The 22,641-nt window shown below is 43.4% G+C and overlaps 1 long non-coding RNA gene across 1 annotated transcript in view; it reads right to left on the minus strand.

Annotated features, from left to right (window-relative positions):
• LOC308583481 overlaps nt 1-21,110 on the minus strand; it is a 45,051-nt gene extending 23,941 nt beyond the window's left edge. Inside the window, exon 1 of the long non-coding RNA XR_014006247.1 lies at nt 21,077-21,110. This is a non-coding gene — a long non-coding RNA (uncharacterized lncRNA). The remainder of the gene's footprint in view (nt 1-21,076) is intronic.
• Between the last annotated feature and the right edge of the window lie 1,531 nt (nt 21,111-22,641).

The following is a 22,641-nucleotide window of genomic DNA, read 5'->3' on the forward strand; positions in this document are numbered from 1 at the left end:
AGGCTGTGGAATGTTTTCTTTGAACGATTGCAATGCTGTGTACTGTAATTAATTTTCTTTCAATTATCGTTATGGAAAGCACTGCATTTTTACATGCTTATCTATGCTTGTTTAAAATGTTTTACTTATTGTATCTATGTTTTACTGATAATTATCTTACGTATTCTAGTTGGGGGGTTCTAAAACAGTTTGATGTGTTTTAACAAAAATTTTATTTAGGGAGTCTTGCGATTGAGTGGTTGATAAATATTTCTAAATAAAATAATAAATTCTTTCTACTTCACGTGTATTGTATGGGTCCAGGCCAAACCCTTTGGGATCTGAGGGGTTTTAGGTTTTGGCCCATTTTTTATTTTACCATCTTTCTATCTGTATCTGGAAGGTATGGTTCTCTTACAGTCCCATACAATAGGTGTAGCATCCACCTGTTGCTCATGGGTTGGATGTGCTTATGAAGTGAACTCTGTTCCTGCCATTCAGAGACATAAAGAACTGCATGGTGTGTGTGTTGACCACGGAGCCCTATTTGCTCAGAAGGACTGCATGTGTGGTGCCAAAGTGGGCTCTGGGGTCTATAGTCCATATGCACAGAGTTTCCACAGCTTTGCCTCAGGAGGAAAGAGACTTGCTTTTGCCAAGGACAGTTCCTGCTTGGATGGCCAACCTGCCCTTAGTAATGATGCACTCAGGGAAAGAGTTCAGGGCGCCATTTAGTAGCATAAGCTGGAGGAAACTACCTCCCCCACACCAAATACAGGAAGGTTGCCTTACCACTGAAATAAGTGAAGCAATATACATTGCCCACCAACCCACCCCAAGCAAGGGTAAAATGTTGGTCCGAGGCTCATATATCCAAAGAACATTCCCATCACCAACCACTTCCTTCAATACAGCCACATTATTTGTTTGGGCAGATTAGAACTTCTCCCTCCAGATTCTGTAAACAGACAATAGTCAAGTTTCAAACAAATCAGCTCATTAAATGAAGGTTGCAAATGAGACAGAAATTGCCTGCAAACATATGTAACCTGGTCACAAACAGACAAAATGAAAAGCTAACAAGGCTACAATTAGTTGCTAGGTGTAGGCAAGCATATGGTGAAGTGGGTGCATGTAATACATGAATAGGAATAGGTCACAGACCCCACAGCAGAGAAATAAGGTTTGCGATTGTTTATAATTTGAGTGATGCCAAATGGCTCTTTCTGTATTTTTGCAACAGGGTTGAAGGTAGAAATGTTTAAGTGTCTTTTAATAAAAATATGCAAGCATATGATGAACATCAGCTCCCTTATCAGAGGACTGCAAACCAGTGAATCCAATTTTTAACAAGGAGGACAGCTGGGAAATTACAGACAGAGCCTAACTTCTGTCCAAGGAAATTTAGTAGAAGCATGATTAAAGCTAGAATTGTCAAACATTTAGAAGAACAAGACTTGCTGAGGATGAATTGGAATGGCTTCAGCCAAGTGAGGTGTTGCTGAACTTTTATGATATTTGGGAGCCTCAATAGGCACAGAAATGGGTGCACTGCAGCTTTCAAAAAAACTGTTGACAAAAGTCCTATTTGGGCATTCCTCCTGTGAGGATAAACATGCATGGAAGATGTGCTGGCAGGACCACCCACTCTGATGTGTCACCTTCCCCATTTTTACAGCTGTTTGTAAGTTGAACAGCAGACCTCTGAAATGGGGACCCTCCTGCACTTGTGGTGGCACCACCAGGGGGAAGAGGGCATTGCCTCTAATAAGCTTTTGCATGTCTGGGGGAGAGAAACCGGCCATGTCAAAGGCCAAAGAGAGCAAGCTCTGGGACTCAAACCCAACTGTTAATAGCACAGAGCATTCAAGCACTTAGCTTTCAGTATGACTTGAAATATTTGGCCTTGATTCAGGTATGTTGGAACTCCAAGGTTTTGTTATCCAAAACTTTGAATCACTTTCATATTTATCTGATTATTAGTCTTGGCTGGCCATCAGTCAGGTTCCCCACATGTGATTTAAGACCCTGACTATGCAGGATTTAGTACTTTGGATGAGGGAAAGCTATAAAGACAGGGAAAGTGACATGTCAGAGGGTGCATGGTTTGCCAGTGCTTCCCTGCTCTTTACATGATTGTCCCTCATCAAAGCATTCTGAATAAGATTAATGGCTCTGTGAAAAGAGGACTGACCCTGCTTTGGATTCATGACTTTAAAGGGCAGAAAGCAAGCAGTGGAAATGAACCGCACACCCAAGTATCTGTATTTGGGACCAATATTATTTAACATTCATGAATGAACTAGTGTAAGACTAGTAAGGTAGCTAAGTTTACAGATGCCAGTTAACTGTTCTAGATGCTGAAAACTCAGGTTGCTGAAAACTCATCGTTCAACAAACAACTCCAGAAGCATCTCTCGAAATTGGGTGAATGGGGCAACAAACTGGCAAATGAGATTTGGTGAGTGTGCAAAGGGATGCATGCATTTGGGGCAAAAGAATCCCAGCTTCATATATGCGCTGATAGGGCATGATTTGGAGATGGCTACCTACCTACCTCTATAGCTCCATTAAACTCGGTGGATCTCATTTTTGAGTACACATAGATAGGATTGTGCTGTAAGAATTTTCTGGTCAAAGCAACAATACAACCTTTGCTCTGCCTAAAGTTCACCTTGCATTTTCTAAGTCTCTGTGATCCACCTTTTGCATTCTTTTCACTGGCCAAAATTTTTATTCCCTGACTGATTAGGGCAGCCAAGACTAATCAGATAAATATTAACATGATTCAAATATGAATGTGTTTCAAAGCTTTGGATAACCAAACCTTGGCATTCCTACATACCTGAACCTAGGTCAAATAATTCAAGTCATGATGAAAACTGAGTGGCTGGATGCTCTGTGGTATTTGCAGTGTGGATCTGAACCTTTGGACTGACATGACTGATTCTGCCTCCTGCCTCAAGATATGCAAAAGATTATTGGAAGCATTCCCCCACTTTGCTGCTAGTGTAAACTCCTGAATCCAAACCACATGCCTTACCCAGGGAGCCTCTGGAGGCCATTGCTGTCAGCGGTCTGGCTTGCACATTACTTAAACCAAAGTTTAAAGTAAACTATGGTTTAAAGTAAATGACCGATATGCTGCTGCATGCAGCTCAAAGGCCACCACAGTACTCCTCCCAGCTTCCTTTATTCAATACACCAGGAAGGAAGCATACCAAAGGCTGGCTTTTCATTTGTTCGTTCTTCATCTTCCTCTGGTGGGGGAGAAGCAAAGCAAGGTTTTTGAAGCAGTATGGACTAGCACCCTGCCTCTTCACATTACCATAAACTATGGTTTAATGAAGGGATGCGGGTGACGCTGTGGGTTAAACCACAGAGCCTAGGACTTGCCGATCAGAAGGTCGCGGTTCGAATCCCTGCAACGGGGTGAGCTCCTGTTGCTCGGTCCCTGCTCCTGCCAACCTAGCAGTTCAAAAGCACGTCAAGTAGTGCAAGTAGAGAAATAGGTACCACTCCGGCGGGAAGGTAAATGGCATTTCCATGCGCTGCTCTGGTTTGCCACATGACCCGGAAGCTGTATGCCGGGTCCCTCAGCCAATAAAGCAAGATGAGTGCCGCAACCCCAGATTCGGTCTGGGGTCCCTTTACCTTTATGGTTTAATGGGATGCTGGTTATCTTCAGACAGAGTTGTGTGAACTCTGTGCCCAGGGTGCTATGTGGTTGCTGTGTTGATTAGCTTCCTTTCCTCGCCTTTGTGTGCTGTGCTCATAAAACAGTGGTTGTGAGAAGCATATGGGGATTGATCCCCGACTACAGAAATACCTGGGGGCTAGTGGTGTTGGGGTCACTGCAGGCTGTGCCACTAGCGCTGGCAGATGAGGGGCATTGTGTGTATGAATGTAACATGCTTGCTATGACATTGGAATTACTTCTGTTTAGAACAAAGCGATTTGGAAGCTGCAGATGGTGCAGAATGCAGCAGCCAGATTGCTGAGGGGGGTATCTGGCCAACAACGTGTGACATCTGCACTGGCAGCCAATCTACTACTAAGCCAAGTTCAAGGTCCTTCTGCTACAAAATCCTGAACTTAGGCCCAGGGTATGTCAGGGGTGGCCTGGCCGCTTATCCCAGCTCAGTCATGGAGATCATCTGCAGGAGCATCCCTGGTCATTCCTTGAACTGGTGAGGCTCATCTGACAACAAGAAGAAACAGATCCCTTAGTGTCATCTGCCCAGTATTGTGGAATACTCTGCCAATAGCAATTCTGCAGGCACTTTCTGAAAACTTTTTTATTCTGTCAGGCCTATGCGGGCATTTAAGAATACATATTTCCATAAGACTTAGCTGATTTCTGATTTTAACATTTTTATATGGTTTTTATCATATGGCTTTATGTATAATTGTTGTAAACCACTCTGATTTTTTTTAAAAAAAAGAATACTGGTATATGAATGTTTAAATAAATAAATAACTGTGTGAAATACTAGTGGCAATAACTACACAGTCTACATTCTTTAAAAGGTCAACCCTGATAGTTAAAGCCCTGTTGGGAAGCAAGAGTGTTAAACATGTGTTTCCAATGTGTCTGTATTAGGAGAGGTTAAAAGAAAAGAAAAAAGTTTTAAAAGCCTAAGGCATTCCCCCCCCCTCAAAAAAACAGTGTTTCTAAAGCATACAGTCTGTCACAAACTATACCAAGCCCCTTTGTAGGAGAGGGATTATTAAAGGTGGTTAGCAGAACAAGAAAGCACGTAGATTCAAGGTAATTAACCCTTACTGTTGCTGTGTCAGTGTTGCCAGCAAAGCAGAAAAATGTTTAAAGAAGCAATATAGATTGACACGAGAGTACTTTCATTGCTTTTAGCCAAAGGCTATAGCAACAGAAACATACAACAAAACAGATGGGAGTAGCAACCGAAGATAAAACATTTGACACCAGCAATTCCACATTTGACGCCTCATTTTAAAAGCTGCAAAGGCATGTAATTTTCATATTTTTAAATCTTCTGTTCCTACTCAATGCTTAAAACAAAGTGATGCATCAATGCGGGGAAGTGCCATGCCCTCTGACCATCACCTGACCTTTTGGGATCCTCTTAGCTCCCACAAAGGCACATCAACTGGCTACCAATGCTATTTCATCAAGGTTGAACTGCTGGCCAGATCTCCTTCCAGGGCACCCCACAATGAAAGCCCCACCCAGGAATCTGATCGGGAACCCATAAGAAAAGGAAGCAATGGAGGCTTGGCCATTAGGGTGAATGGGGCACTGCCCTACTAACCTCATCCTGCCCTTGGCCAGACCCCACCAGCCTGACTTCTTACTTGCAACCAGTACAGGCGGAGCACTGCCTATCGGTTTCTTCTTTCTTAGCCTCAGTGTTGCTCTTGTGGAAGGAGGATGCGGACAAAACTAGATTGGCTCTCCCTGTCATTGCCTCTACTGTTGGTCTTCCTGGTTTGCGTTCTACCAGTCCCAATGGGCAGTGGAAGTAGAGAAAAGGTATGAGAAGAATGAGAAACCAACTAGAATAGGTGTGGGGCATTATTTATTTATTGACAGTGATTGCCATTCTGGATGGTGCCCCTTGCTGCAATGAGTCCTTAGCATGGGAATTGTCAGTGACCTCCAAGCTTGCAAGCATCAGCTGTGCTGACTTGCTAAATGTCTCATACTAAGATCACTTGATATTTGGGTTTGCCAGGTTGTAATCCAGAAACAAAACCTTTAAATTCTCCACTGACACAGGGAGTCTCCCTCCTGCCCATTTCTTGCTGTCAGGTTCTCTCATGCCAAACAGCAGTCACAGGGTCTGGGGAGAAATGAGAAGCAGAGGCTACAGCCAGGGCCGGTCCACTCATTAACCTGAACGAGCCAGTTGCTTTAGGTCAGGCACCCCCGAACTCGGCCCTCCAGATGTTTGGGGACTACAATTCCCATCATCCGTGTCCACTGGTCCTGTTGTCCTGTTAGCTAGGGATGGTGGGAGTTGTAGTCCCAAAACATCTGGAGGGCCGAGTTTGGGGATGCCTGCTTTAGAGGGACAGCTGGAGCGGCAGCAGATCCAGACCCCAGAGGAGCACACTGCTTGCCACCTCCTGTGACTTCCACTTCCTTGGAGAGTTTCAAGGTGTTGTAGGATTGCAAGCAGGCAACTTGATTTGTTATGAATGCTGTGCCTCCACATGCATCCCTCTCTGCGACAACTGGGACTTGTAATTACAGTGAGAACTTGTGTCCTATTAGAGCAATAAGATTGCTTTGGAGTATATGAGGACTGTGCTCTGAAGAAAGCAGTAAGGCTGCAATCCTAGGCACACTTACATAAGCATCACTGTAGATGGCATACATGCAGAGAGCAGCCATTGGGCTACATGTGCTTTGCAAGCTGGCCTCAATTTTGTTATCTATTTATTCTGCTTAGTGTTCCGTGAGAACTGATGGGAAAATGTGTCCCAATGTGCAGAAGATCTGGGAAGAGGTTAAATCAATTTGCTGCTTTCATTTGAAATGATTAAACCTTAAAAAAATATTCTTTGATATTTAATAAAGCAGCTTGAACTGAGATAGAGGGGAAGCTGAGATCCCACAGAAGATCTTTGGAAAAAGGACAGTTGGATGCTTTTTATCTCTCAGATAGCTTTATTGATCCCCAGCCAGGAAATCTTTCATCTTCTTTTCCCTTTTCAACAAATGTTAACTGTATCGCTGAAAAATATGCATGTTACAGCTTAGTAAGATTCCTCATTATAAAACTTGGTGAGCCTTCATCATCGTTACTGAAAACATTCATGACACCCTTTTAAACAAGAAAAAAATGCAGGCAATGCATAAGGAATTAAGCCATGGTCCCATCACCCAGTTAAATTCAGTCTGCATTAGGATCTAGATCAGCAGTAGTTAACCTATAAACCGCCCCCCCCACGATGTTTCTGGACTCCAACTCCCATCAGCCCCTGCCAGCATGGCCAATCATTAAGGATGGTAGTTTTAGCAACATCCAGAGAGCCATGGGTTCCCTCACTTCAGATCAAGATGTTAGCCAAAATATGAGTCAGAGGGAGCACCAGAGCTGCCCATGGCCCATGGATCCGGGCCAACAAACCAGGTAAGTCTAAGGCAACTCATCAAAGGGCTAGTCCCCAATAATAAGACAGAGCCTGTAGCCAAAGAGTTGATGTGAATACAGGCTGAGGCAGGCAAAATGAAGTCAAGATCAGACATCTGGTCTCAGCCAGATGAAAGAGCACAGCAGAAGATAAGGTATCCATGCCTCTTCCTGTCCATTCATCCCAGGACCATTTGTCCACCCAACCTCTCCTTCCTGGCAAGTAGTAGGACAAACACTGGCCACTTCAGGTGGATAAAAGCACAAACTGTGGTCCAGCCCAAGTTATTTTGCTGTGTGAGACAAAGGATGAGGTGGCGCCTCTCCCCAATCCATGTACAAAAGCCACCCATACTGGCATTTCAACATGAGCAGTAGGATAACATTTCCACTGAACCTGAGAGCAACTCCCTGAACCATAGGAAGTTCAATGCAAGTTGCACAGCACACACAGATCGGTCTGGTTTCCGCCCCTCAGCACCTGCTGCCTGAGGCAGCCACCTCACTCTGCCTAATGGTAGGGCTGGCCTTGGCACCAAGAGCAGGATGAAATCTCAGCTGCTTTGTCTCCCATTTGATCAGTGTGTTTATCTGCTGATTCTGAAATCAGTGGGCTATGGCATGCTTAATTCAGTGAAAGGGCAAACACTGTGCTCTGGAGCCCCATATGCCTTCCTGGAAAATTGGTAGTATTGGGTGGAATTAAACATTGCTCTCCTTCCACCACGCACTGTTCTGAGCGCCTTTGGGAGGAAGGGTGGGATATAAATTTAATTAATAAACAATCCCTGACTTTTGCAAGGCTGGAATGTTACATAATGTTCAAAAGTAAGAGTAACTTTCATTTACTCTGCCTTCTTTTGCATCTGGCCCTGCACACCACTGGGAAACAGCCTCCAGAAGTTGCCAACAAATTGAATGCGGCCGTTAGACTCCAAAAGGTCATCTGCCCCTGCTATAGTACACAGGGCAGGACATTGGCAAACCGAGCAATGGAAGAGATGGGCAAAAGAAACTGCAGGTCTATCATGTCTTCTGATTTTGTGACTTTTAATGAGAAAAGCGTTGCTGGGTGACTGCACAGAGGAAGGGCTGGGTGCTGTAAAATGGGCCAAGCGGTTAAAAAAATGCATTAGAAAGGGTGGTGTACTTCAAAAATATGACTCCAATTGCATGCATGCAAATTGGAATTTGACAAGCATAGGTTAACAAGTTGGAAAAGTTTTTAAAAATGCAATGGCCTTAATTTCCTCCTTAAATATCATTGTTTACTCCTTAAATAAGGAAAGGAGAAAGAGACTTGGGGATGTTTCCCTTTCTTTGCAAGGATGCCTTTGCTCCTATGTGCATGTGTACATGTTGTACTTGGGCTCTCTCACGTACAGGGGAGAATGTTTCTGGGACCCTTTCATAAAAAATTGGCAGCCGAACAGCAATGATACAACCATGGCTTCCTGAATCCACTGCCAGCTTCCCTGTACAGTGAATCATCCTTTGAGGGAGGTGGGAAAGGACTAGGGATTCCCCCTGCTAGCATTCTAAGAACAGTTCGAATGCTTTTGTAGACTAGATTATAACCCTAATGTGATTTTATCTTTTTAATTGTCCAGCCTTAAAATGAGCGCTCACTTCCCAGGAAAGTGAAAAGAAAAGAATCAATCTGTCCATAGCCCTATTTTCTATTGTAGCATAACAAAGCAATGTTTGAAAAACTGCTTTCAAAGCTAAGCCAACTGCCACTCAGCACATTCTTTTCAGGTGTTCTTGCAGGGGATTACGCCTATATGTGCACACAGTCTTTCGCTGATCTCTGTTGCAACTGGGGCTGCTGTAAGGTCATGAAGAAACAGTAGTCTCACCCTTGGAAGGGGTGTGAGTTGCCTGTAGGTAGTGATGTATGGAAGTGAGAGCTGGACCATAAAGAAGGGTGATTGCCAAAGAACTGATGCTTTTGAATTATGGTGCTGGAGGAGACGCTTGAGAGTCCCATAGACTGCAAGAAGATCAAACCTATCCATTCTTAAGGAAATCAGCCCTGAGTGCTCACTGGAAGGACAGATCCTGAAGCTGAGGCTCCAATACTTTGGCCACCTCATGAGAAGATAAGACTCCCTGGAAAAGATTGAGGGCACAAGGAGAAGGGGACGACAGAGGACGAGATGGTTGGACAGTGTTCTTGAAGCTACCAGCATGAGTTTGACCAAACTGTGAGAGGCAGCAGAAGACAGGAGTGCCTGGCATGCTCTGGTCCATGGGGTCACGAAGAGTCAGACATGACTAAACAACTAAACAACAACAACAATATCAAGCTGCAATGTGGGCAAAGAAGGCACAACGTTAAGGTTTTTTCCAATGCAAATTATAGCTGTGGTGTGGGGAGCAGCAAGGGTACTATATAGGGACAGAGAATGAGAGTTTAATCCCCATCCCACTGTAGTACTGATGAGATGTCCCCACCACACCCAAAGCTATTAGCAACAGAAGACAAGCCTTCATGGGCACAAAGGGGGTGCTTGGTTCCAGGGGCAACTAGCTGCTTAAGGGAGGTGAGTCTCATTGGGATCATGGTAGGTGGGAAAGGGTTAAACTTTTCCTCCTGACCCCCCCCCCCCCATTGCTGCACATGCTGTTTGCACTTAAAGAAGCAGCAATTACTTTTACCTATGCAATTAACATAATGTCTAGTTTGGTCCTTAGGGACATTAAGATCTGCAGATGTGCGCCACCATACAATGGATACTTCCTATTGTATATACTTTTCCTTTCCCCCATACAAATCATTGGAGTTGTATTTACTACACTGACATGACCAGAGAAAGAGGAAGGGTCTGCACTCTTGGAAAACAATTACATGACAGTTGCCCTTTTGTTGTCTTCAATCCCACCAGCCAGAGTCAACTGGGGCACCATCTAATCCGTCTGCTTTTGGAACAAAACAAAATCCTCTAGTGCTAATCCATCACCCCATCAGCTGACATCCTGCATCTTTTTCCAACTGTTTGCAACTGCACTCCCAGAAGCCCTGTTCTCAGAATGCATTTAATTAAGGCTGGAGATTTTTGTAGGTAGATAGTATTTCAACTCAAGCCCTGGAAAGGTCTGCAGAGGCCCAGACTACAGTCTTCATGTTGGAAATTTAACCTAATTCTGTGCATTCTGTAGCAATTTCAGACTGTTCAATTTAAACAGAACTAGGTTCACTTTGAGAAGAAGTGTATATTGAGCAATTCCCCTGATTTGTTCATACAAAAATTGCACAGAGGTTATACAATGTTGACACCAAGTGGTTGTTATTCTGCAAGCTCCACTGCATCACTTTTCTTACTGTACAAATTTTTAAAGGCATTTTTTAAAAAGCAGAAAAGTACTATTTAACCATTGCTATTTATTGCAATGTGCCCACTTGTTTGCAGGCTTATGAAGATGCACCCTTTTTGCACTAAGCACATCTGCCCAAATGTGTGAAAGATCTGTGCATAGACTGGAAACACCCACAGATATCCTAAGAGGACAACCGAGTGTTGGGAAAACACTCTGCATGCCTTTAGCAGAAGTGCCTGCTGTGTCCTGTGATCGGTCCTGTTGACGGCAGTTGATGGACCACTGTGGATCACTCTGCATTTTAGCACATATGGAATGCATCTGCTTCACACCCTCTAAATGGCTGGTGTTGAGGTATCGTAGATTCTGTCAACATCCACAGGAGTTTCTCCTGAAGGTTGACTTTATCTGGATCAACAGAGACCGAAAATCATTTGAACGGTTTGTAAGTCTGCTGACCCAGCTGGAAATCAATCAGACTGAAGAAGACCCTAGCAACCGCTTCTTGGAAATGCACTTGGCAAGAATGACATGAAGGCTATTGGCCTGCAGATGGCATTAGATCTTCTAGCCAAAAAGGAGAAGAAAGACTCCATCACAGGCTTCAAGACAAGAAACCAGCTGGGGTTCCTAGATTGGAACAAGATTTCAGAGACTAGAAAAAGAAAATAAAGGGAAGATCCATGTCTTCTTCTGTGGTTTTTCAGCTCTTGCCAAAGTCACCAAAGCTCGTTGTGAGAAGTGCAACTTCCAATTCTTCAAGGAGCACTCATAAGTAACATCCCCATGCCATCCTGGACTGGGAGGTAAGGCTGCAAGTTATGTATGAGCTATGTATGCATTTTGATTTGTGGAACAAAATCAAGACCCCCCAGCAATTTTCAAGTGGTCCTTAGAAATGTTTTTGATAACTTTTTGATAACTGCCATGATATCCAGTGCTGTTCTAGTGGATCAACCCTTTTCCTGTGTTTGTATGGGCCACATTATGGAATCCTACCCACAGCCATCCCTGGGTGGGCTCAAACCAACAACCTTCTGGTTAACAGCCAGATGCACTTACTCTTTGCACCACTGCATTTTCATGTGCTTTCCCCCAAACCAGCTTTGATGCACGTTGATAATAAAAAAAGAGAGTGACATAGCTGCTTTTAAAGCCACTCGATAGAAATTGTATGCTGGGTCCACACCTTGTGGGTTATTCTGCAAGAACTGGGTTGCCCTCAGCCAAAATCATTTTCTCTGGTTCCTGCCTCTTTTTAGGTTAATTGAGAAGATGTTGCTCTCTGTACTTTATCCCTTTATGTGCCTCTCGCACGTGGTCTCTCCATTCTCCTTTTTGTGTTGATCCTTGTGGAGGAAATTGGCTGGATTTTGAAAGTCTGTCAGCTTAATCAAACAAGCGCCAGTTTTCTACAGTCACAAAGCCTTCTCCTTTTCCCAGTCTCACAACAGTTTCTTTGATTGTCTTATTTATTTTCCTATGAGAAGATTCCACATCTGATCTCACGTAGGTGTCAGATGTAGATTGCACGTCATATAACCTGATGAAGCCACTGCCTTGAGCTTTAGTACACTGTGCAAGATTCGGAAAACTCCTTTGCATTCTTTGCCATGATGAATGAGTTGCAATCTTCCCCTGCATTCAGTCCTTGTATTGGCTTAAAACACACACATGACAATGTTCTGCAGGCCAATGGTTGGAGGTGTTTTCAATCCTGCTGAAATATTCAAATAAAGGAGGTAGTTCTTTCATCTATGGAACATAGGAAGCTGCCTTGTTCCCAGTCTGACCAGTAGTTCATATGGCTCAGTATTATCCACAATAAGTGGCCAGAGACTCTTCAGGGTTTCTGGTAGGGGACATTCCCAGTCCCACCTGAAGATGCCAGTGATTTAAACAGATGCTCTACCACTGAGCTACAGCCCTTCTAGATGATGTAGCAAGATCAAATTGCTGTTTGGTCCATGTGGATAGAAATGCCTTGCAAACAAAGCACTTATCTCTTGAAACAGAGTAGTTTTGGGACCCTCCTGACCAGGCAACTTAGAAAGCTTGTATGCTTTGATGCCTTTTGTATTTTTTTTTAGATTCCCATCCATTTTACCTTTTAAATGCCACATAAATTCTGATTTGCTTTTTTATTATAGTCCTAGTCTTGACTCGTTCACTGCCCACGCACGATTGCCCCAGCTCTGTGCTACTAGAATTGCTCCCCAGGCAATTGATGCATATTTATTTTATCAGTTTTTATCCTTCCTTTGTACTTTTTTAAAAGCATGCAAGGGAGCTATCAATCCACCTCAAGTAAACAATTAAAAACAATCAAAACCACATTTTTTAAATTAAAAAAGTAAAACAGAATTAAACACAGACGGATAGCAGATCAGGAACTAAAACAAGCTTTAAGCAGACAAGTTCTTGCTGAAATAAAAATGTCTTAAGGAGGTGATAGATGGGCATTGAGGAGGGAGGAGGGAGGAGGGAGCTCAGCAACCTGGCATAGCCATGGAGAAGGACATCTTACCAGTCCCCACCAAACCAAATGCACCTTGAACACAGGCAGGGTGCACAAATAAGCTGATCTGACTGATCTGAGAGCATGCACAGGAACAATATTAGGGTCCCTTCACTATTTTTTAAAGAAGATTATAATCCGGTGTGGAGAGTCACAGCCTAAGGCTCCCAGGCCCATTTCCTGGTGTACAACTGGGAGAGACAGCTGTCTGAAAGCCTGGAGAGATGCCACCAGACAGCGTACACAACACTAAGCTAGAGGGACAAAAGGTCTTATGGTTTATCCACACTTACCTTTTGCCCCACTCTCTCCAGGCACAGGTTTGTGCCTAAAAGCTCTGTGGGGTTTTTGGTTTTGGTTTTTTTGCTCCAGAGCTTTCCACGCAAAAACACACTCTTTAGCATTCAAGCAGAGCAAATGTCAATTTGGTTTTTTCACAGATTGAAGTTTGCTCTGATTGAGCTTTAAAGAACAGGTTCTTAAGAATTCAAATGGATTGAATGATGCTATACTGAGATATTATTATTTTTTAAATGAGTTTTAGGCTCCGTGGAAGCCCAGAAAGGAACTAGGTAGTAGACCAGAAGGTTAAGGAGCAATGCAGTTGCCACCCTATTCTCCACAGATTTCCAAATGCAGATTTCCAAATCCATGAAGTTCTTTTATTAGATTTACTAGCAGCAGCGGCTAAGGTGGGGAAGTGGAATTGACAGAAACAAGTTCCATTTTTGTGTGTTCCACCATTCTCTCATGGTAAGCCATACCTGTACACCTGGGGCAAAGCATTTCACATGAATGAATTGCCTGTTACTGCCACCCACAGAATAGCAAAGAGCCCAGGTGTTTATGATTAGAACCAGGGCTTAAGAGAACATTTTGGACACATAAAAATAAAAGTACAATATATTGAAGTTTAAATGAAGTAGCTGGCACACTTAGGACCTTGCTTTTCTGTGAAGAAGTGTATAAACACCATTAAGAATATATGTTCTTATTGGCTACTGGACATGATGGCTATGCTCTACCTCCAATGTTGGAGGCAATATGCCTCTGAATACCAGTTGCTGGGAATGACAAGTGAGTAGAGGGCCATTGAGCTCATGTCATGCTTGCAGGCTTCCCAGAGACCATCTGGATGGCCATTGTGAGAACAGGATACTGGACTAGATGGGCCACTGGCCTGATCCAGCAGAGCTTCTCTTATGTTTATGCTATTTTGCTCTTCAGCACAATTTCTATCAGTAGGAAACACTTTGTATGTAAGCTGTACCTTTTGTTCACTGAGCATGACTTAAGAGCAATACATATCAACTCAAAAGTAAGTATGTATAGGATTGGGGCTTAAAGTTAATTATTCTTATGTGCAGGCAGATCTTTGCATTAAGATTCCCTGTAGTCCTACTTAAGAAGCACAATGAGTGTAACAAGGAGGCCATACTGATCATGGTCTGGAGAGAAGAAACTGTTGACATCTTTGTAAGAAACAGCTCCAGCAATTCATCTGTAAAAGAACTGAATTGCACAATCTGGAAAACCCTACAATGGAACACTCAGTTCTAAACACATCTTATTCTCTTCCAGTTACTTAAAACAAGAAAACATAACAAGTATTTATTTCTTGAGGCAAAAATACCTTCACCAGATGAAGTAGGAATTGAAACTGAGTATGTTTGATCATGTTATCGAAAGATTTCTAACACTAATTAGATGATGGAACTACATGAATTATTCATCCCCCGCTCTTTGGATCTTTGTGTGATTCCTCCGCACCCCACACTTGATCTTTCATGGAGCACTCTAAATGAAGGAAATCAGTGTAGGAACTCAAGAGCCAAACTCAATGCGGACATTTGGTTCCAGTGCTTAACAAAGTCCACCTATGCAACACAAAGTTTCAGGCAGGGGAGGTGGGCAGGACAGACATGGGTAGAAAGGGACTTTAACCCTTTGCTTCCTGTGTGACCCCAAATGGAATCTCTCTCTCTCTCTCTCTCTCTCTCTCTCTCTCTCTCTCTCTCTCTCTCTCTCTCTCACACACACACACACACACACACACACACATGGCACTGGCTAATCACAATGAGAGGAAAGTTCCAATTGGGAGCTTTCTTTCTACTGTGAATAGCAGGTGTGAGGGATGTGTAAGTGCTTATTTCAGTCAGGACCACAGCAGTAGCAAGGGAATAATCCCCACCCCTGCCATGGTCCCAATCCAACTCAGGCCTCCTACACCAGATTTTTTAAAAAAACCAAAAAAAAAACCAGACACCTATGTTATGATTCCAATCCCTCCCTGACCCCAAAATTGGTTTTGGGCAACACAGGATGGGAGGAAAATGTTAACTCACACACCCACTTTGTCAATGTGCCATGGCCCTGCTCCTCATCCCTCTCTTTATGACTGCTACTTAAATTTTAAAAGACTAAGCATGTTAATTTCATTCATCCAATGAACATCATGCATAATCTGGCCCCAGGAGCAGGAGGTTTGGAAGGGAAATTGCAAGTGTTCACCAGTGGTTTCTTATAACCAGATAAGTATTGTCCTTAGACTCAAAACCTACTTTTGTAATTTGCAGCCCCAACAAAGTAAGGAGCAATAGAAAACAAAACCTCTAATTTTGAAATGTTCTTTCTCCTCCTCCTTTGGATGTTCAAACATTTCTTATTGTCCTAACTAACAGACAATGATGACTCACCAGTTGCGTGCATGTGTTGGATAATTTGTGGTCTGTAGAGGTTGAAATGCAGGAGCTAAAGTGACCACTGTGCATACTTGACCTTTGATGGGATGAGAAAAAATCCCCAAAGCAATTGTTCGGAAGACATACACAGCTCTTTATGCTTCTATTTTGAAAAGAGAAATTGGCAGGTAACAGTGATTGCTTTGCTATGGTTTTAAAACTGCACCCATGATGGAGTGACGCCATCATATGACATTGCATAAAGGCATACTGGGATTTTATAAACAAGAGCAAACAAGACAAAGCATATAATAGTGGGTGATGCTGAAGCATCCTTTGAAGTCTGTCTTTTTAATGTGCATCTTTCAATCTGAATCAAAAGTTGGCAGCAATACCTTAGCATCTCGACATAGCCAAAGATATTCCCTGAGCCCCATGAATGGGTCACTGAAAACTAGGATTGCCAGGTTACAATCTAGTGCCTCTCTTACTCAAATGGCTCTCTTTGCAGTCACAGAAATAGGATCTGCACATGTCCAAGCCAATTCACTGAAGCTTCTAGAGCAGAGATGGAGAACCTCTGGACCATGGGTCAAATGTGGTTTGCATGGCCTCACAATCTGGCCCACTAGCTTTCCCTAGTCCTCTCCCTGAGGCATCTCCTTCCCACAATCTCCCTGCTATACATTGACCATCCGATCTCATTCAAATAAACTGCCTTGAGCACTTTTTGCTGAAAAAAACAAGAGAATGTCTTTTGGCCCTTAAAGGCTAACAGATCTGATTATGGCATAAACTGTCATAGATTAGAGTCTACTTCATCCGATACATGAAGTGTTTGTGTGTGTGTGTGTACACACACACTCACTCGCTGGATCATCACCTTGTCATGATGAGTGGGCTCGCACGTTCCTATGACCCTTGTGACCGAAGCCGTTGGGAGTCTCGTACTCCCAGCAAGGTCACCCAAGGCAGTAAGGTCAAAGGGGAGGAGCTAGACAAAGAATGATCCAAGAAGTCCTCAATGGCAGAACAGGCAGAAGGTAACAAGTGGCATGTTACAATGGCTGTGAAAGCAGATGAAGGCTGCAGCAGATAAGAGGTCATTGTGATACTCATGCCATCGGACTAGAGTCTTACTGCAAAGACTGTGTGTTGCTCAGCATGCACTGATCTACACACCTAAAACAAATTCACATGCAGGAGTCTTCCCAAAATCCATCCCAAACCTCAAAAAGTCCCGTGGTGATTGACAAATAGTAATGGGGGCAGGAGAGGAAGGCATGTCTGGCAAACCCACAGTGTGATGAACTCCTGCCCGGATATCTATGTCCCCACTGTGGAAGGACTTGTGCATCCAGAACTGGCCTCCACAGTCACTTATGGACTCACTGTTACAAAGACCATGTTCATTGGCTACAAGTGATCGCCAAAGAAGAATACACACACGTAGACACACACATAGTTGTAAGCCAGAAACACATACAGTGAAAACTCAGTTACAGATGCCTTCCACAACCTGCTGCCCTCCAGATGTTTTGAACTAGTTGAAAACATTTGGAGAGCACCAAGTTGGGGAACAGCTGAATTAGAGGCAGAGTATATGCAAAATATTTACTTATTTATGTATTATTTGTACTCATAGTCCATCCTTCAACGGAAAGTCCCAGGGCAGGTTACAACAATATTGCAGTCAAAACAACTGCACATTATATTAAAACCATAAAATAAATCAACAAAACTAACCAATAACAAAATAAACAAAGCAGAGCACAGAACAGCAATGAAGGACGAGGGGAAAAACTCAGCCAGGCAACAAGGCAGCCAGGCAACCAGTGACATGGGTTGAAAGGTGTGCATTGACCAAATGTTGAAAAGCATACAAAGATGCATCTCAGAAAAGAGGTCACTTCACAACCTGAGGTCCACCACAGAGAAGACCCTCACATTTGGTACAAGCCCTCAAACCACAGAAGGTGACAGCACTATTCACAGAGCTTCCCCTGCTGATCTTCTTATGATTTTTATATTTTATTGCTTGTTTTATGTTTTTATATGGTTGTAAACCTCTGTGATATATTTTTTATGATACAGTGGTATACAATCAATCAATTAATCAATGGTTTACACAGTGCTTTTTTCTGGAGGATGCAGGGGGGTGCATACCCCTAAACATTTTGTGAACCTTTGTACTTTTGTCTATTTACTGTATTTATTTTTCCCCATTTGAACTATAAAATGGTGTTTTTCTTGCGTCAAAATGAGAGTATCCCTGAACATTTTTCTTTTTTTTTAGAAAAAAGGCACTGGGTTTATGAATACTGTCATTTCTGCTGTCAGATTTCTGTCCATTGATTTTTTTGCGTATGTACTGACCAGTTAGTCCTATGTAGAATGCAGAAGAGCACTGCTGGCAGAGAAGCAAGTGAACAATCATCTGATGTCTTGGTTGACATTATTAGGCCCTATAGTGGTTTTGCTTAGGTCGATATGAAGATAAAGCTGGCATCTGGCTGCAAGATCTTGTTCCTATGTTTGCATCCCTGTGATGTGGCCTATGGTTGGGGAAACGACTGCATAGTGTCATAGTTAATAATACACCTTATTTCAAAAGTGGGTGGAAGCTGTACACAGTTTAGCAGGAGCAAAAGGTGCTATCAGGAGTACTCTATTTTTCAATAAACAGTTGCTTCCTAAGGACATCTTGGGCAAATTAAGCAGCATTATAATCACACCACCATGTTGAAATCACTATTGTCACTGATTTAAAACTGACTATCCCAAATAACATCAGAAAGTAAACCATCTTAGCACTGGTCCTCATTTGAGCCATTAAATATTTTCCCCTTTACTATAGCAGGTAATTTAGGACTGCTTGATTGATTTTTCCCCAGTACTAGTGCTGCCACCTAGTGCATGAAAGTAGTGTATGAAATCAGTTGAAGGAACTAGGTTCAATATACTTAAACCTCGAGAAGAGAAGACTGAATGAAGATAGCACTCTTCAAATAAATAAAGGGATTGTCACACAGAAGAGGGCACAGTCTTGTTCTCCACAGGTCTAGACCTAATGTGCTTAATTTATATGAGTGTTGAGCAGCAGAAGAAATCTACTGATGATTTAGAGCAGTTTGACAATGGGACCAATTACTGGCATATATAGGGGTTGTGGGCGTCTCATTGCTGAAGGGCTTCAAGCAGAGACTGGTGAACCATTTGCCATGGAAGCTCCAGCTCTGGATTTCCAGAATTCACCATGGGGTTGGATTCAGAGCCAGATTCAGAGCCGGCTCCAGGTTTTTGTGGGCCCTTGCGTTGCCAAGTATCAATGGGCTTTGGCCATTTGTGCCTGTCATGAGCACTGCCCAACCTGGCTGCCCACCCCCACCAGGCCTAGACTAGATGATGTACAAGGCCACTTTCAACTTTCTATGTAGTTTGGGGTAGAGCAGATTCCAAACCAAATGCTTTGCTTACTTGACTTGAGATTTGACGAAAACACAATCCTGTAACTTCTCACTTTGCTGGGTGAGAAGCACTAACATTCTTCCAAGGTGGGAGCCACAGCTGAAGGCTCCTCACGTGTGTGATTACCTTGGACCACTGCAATCAGTTTAATGCTATCTCCTTGCTTATCTTGTATATTTTATTGTAGCGCAGTTTTATTATATAGCAGAAAGGATTATCGGTGTCGTTTTATATTTCTCTCATATAAATTATACAAAAGAAACTACCCACTCCTAAACTATCAAAGATTGTCAAATGGGATGAGTTTAAAACAAGTGGCATTGGTAACATCTGCTCATTTCCTGCCAATAGCTCAATAGCTCACAGAACCACCTATGGTTTTTCCCTACTTTATTCTCTTCTCCTGTCTCTTCTTCATCTTCAAGCCTCCACCACTCATCACTTCCTGTTTTAGGCCACTGCCTTCTCTGTCCTTTCCCTTTTAACCATTTCCCAACCTTTCTGGCTGTCCAGATTTCACTATTCCCTCAGTGTTCTGACCCACCATCAATATAAAGCTTCTCCTGTTCTTATTAGACCCCAAATGTCCTTATTATAACCCCTCCTTTCATGAGCTCCTCCACATGCAGCTGCTGGGTGACCTTGGGCTAGTCACACTTCTTTGCAGTCTCTTAGCTCCATTCACCTCACAGAGTGTTTGTTGTGGGGGAAGAAGGGAAAGGAGAATGTTAGCCGCTTTGAGACTCCTTAAGGGGAGTGAAAGGCGGGATATCAAATCCAAACTCCTACTCCTCTTCTCCTCCTCTCCTCCTCCTCCTCCTCCTCCTCCTCCTCCTCCTCCTTCTTCTTCTAGAATCATAGAGTTGGAAGAGACCACAAGGGCCATCGAGTCCAACCCCCTGCCAAGCAGGAAACACCATCAGAGCACTCCTGACATATGGTTGTCAAGCCTCTGCTTAAAGACCTCCAAAGAAGGAGACTCCACCACACTCCTTGGCAGCAAATTCCACTGTCGAACAGCTCTTACTGTCAGGAAGTTCTTCCTAATGTTTAGGTGGAATCTTCTTTCTTGTAGTTTGGATCCATTGCTCCGTGTCCGCTTCTCTTCTTTTTCTGTGCTCTATCTTGTGCATATGTTCCCCCCAGCTTCTAATTTCTTGCTCCTTCACACCTCCAGCAGCCTCCATCCCTAGCTTCCTTACCTCTTGGAATCAATTTCCAGTCAGCTTTTAAGTAATAAACTTCTCTAAAAGTCGCCTCTCCCAGGCGGATGTTCTCATTCCAGGGGCTATGTGAGATTTCCCCCCAAACAAAACTGCCCAGAACTTGCTTCCCTCACATAAATTATAATAGTTGCAAACATTTTATTACTGAAACCTTCCTTTCCTCACCATTCTATAACATCCCAGCACAAAAAAATGTAACCACAAATAAAAAAATAACCATTAATTAAAAAGAAACAACTAATACAATGTTTCTTACCACCTAATGCTACACACTGTTTGGTCACCTCTCTAAGTGGAAAGAGTTGCCATGTTTCCAGGGCAGCCTCCAAATAATGTTCTTGTCACAATTTACTGTGCAAAGCAGTTCTGTGCAGCATGTACCAACTGTGAACAGCAAGAATCTATAACACTGAAGTGCTGTAGTGTCATATAACAGCTGAGGGGCCACAGCATTGAAATTCCCTTTCCTAAGCAACTATAGAAGGCAGTTTTACAGAAAAAGTTAAAGCTTCTCTCTCCTCAGTCCTCACTACTTGCCCTGACTCCAGGCCACCACCAACAGAAAGGCCCGTTGCTAATACATTCCCTTATGAGGAGCTGGCTTTTAACATCCCAGCACTCTTTTAAAGCTGCAAAGGAATGTAAAATATAGCAGTCATTCTCTTGGCCTTGAGTTTAAAGATAGGCACTTGCTGATCTTTCCCCACACCCTTAAATACTGACGGTATGGAATCACTGACATTAAAAGAAATGTCAACAAACCTTTGCCAGACTCTCCCATAAATGTGAAGGCAGGTCAAGCTGTCTGGTAATGGAAGGAGCAGTGGAGAGGAAATAAAAGGAGGCCTTCCTGTGCCTGCCAAACCAGTCATTCCTGAGTTATCTTAACGGTGTTTCCTGCCAACAAGGCAATGGCACATTCAGGGAGGGTTAAAAGGCCAGATTCTGTTCAATAGGGACTGAGCTGATTAGAGCTATGATGTCAGAAGCCCTTTTCAGATCACCGACAGAGCACAGTGATACTGTGCAAGACTTATTTGGGACACACCAGCAGTTTAATGCAGGGGTGGGGAAGCTTGCTCAGTCCAAGGGCTGCATTCCCTTCTGGGCAGCTTCCAAGGGCTATGTGCCAGTTGGGTGTCAGGCCAGAGACAAAAGTGGTTAGAGCAACGAATGTGAATATGTGACCCTACCTGCCCGCAGACTGTCTCGCCAGAGTGGTGCATGCTGTAGTTATCTCCCGCTTGGACTACTGCAATGCTTTCTACGTGGGGCTGCCTTTGAAGGTGACCCGGAAACTAATCCAGAATGCAGCAGTGAGACTGGTGACTGGGAGTGGCCGCCAAGATCATATAACACCGGTTCTGAAAGACCTACATTGGCTCCCAGTACGTTTCCGAGCTCAATTCAAAGTGTTGGTGCTGACCTTTAAAGCCCTAAACGGCCTCAGCCCAGTGTACCTGAAGGAACATCTCCACCCCCATCGTTCAGCCCAGACACTGAGGTCCAGCTCCAAGGGCCTTCTGGCCATTCCCTCACTGAGAGAAATGGAGTTACAAGGAACCAGGCAGAGGGCCTTCTTGGTAGTGATGCCTGCCCTGTGGAACACCCTCCTATCAAATGTCAAGGAAATAAACAACTTTCTGACTTTTAGAAGACATCTGAAGGCAGCCTGTTTAGGGAAGTTTTTTATGTTTGATGTCTTATCATGGTTTTAATATTCTGCTGGGAGCAGCCCAGAGTGGCTGGGGAAACCCAACCAGATAGGTGGGATATAAATAAAAGGAGGAGGAGGAGGAGGAGGCTAGTTTCTGCACACATTCACACAAACCTATCTTCCATTTTTCTGGGCATTATTAGAGTTTAAGGACAACATTCCAGTCAGGTAAAACCACCTGGAGTTATTTGGGACAGGTATAGAGGCCTCACATTTGCTCCCTGAGCCTGAGGTTCTCCACCTCTTGTCTAAAGCATAATTGCTCGATGGGCTTGGTGCTCTACCCAGAACATTCCCATTCAAGTTCAGAAGACAGAGTCTGAATTAACTCTTATGCTTTGTTTCCATACCCCAAGGAGCAGGACTGAACTCCAGGTGTATTACACACAGTTTTATGATGAGCCAAGCAGGACATTTATAATGCTTTACTGGGTCTTTGACTCCTATCACAGTGTGAAAAAGCACCTCCTTCCAGTTCCTTTGGGCAGCTGGCAGTCTTACTTGTTTGGAGAGTGTTAAGTTAAAGGTGTTGCAGAGTTGATCAGGAGATAAGTTTCCAAACCTGGGCAGAATTGCCTGAATGTTTGTAATTCACTCGGTTTTATGGCAG

Source organism: Podarcis bocagei (genome assembly GCF_964188305.1).
Source record: "Podarcis bocagei genome assembly, chromosome: 3".
Taxonomy (NCBI): Eukaryota; Metazoa; Chordata; class Lepidosauria; order Squamata; family Lacertidae; genus Podarcis; species Podarcis bocagei.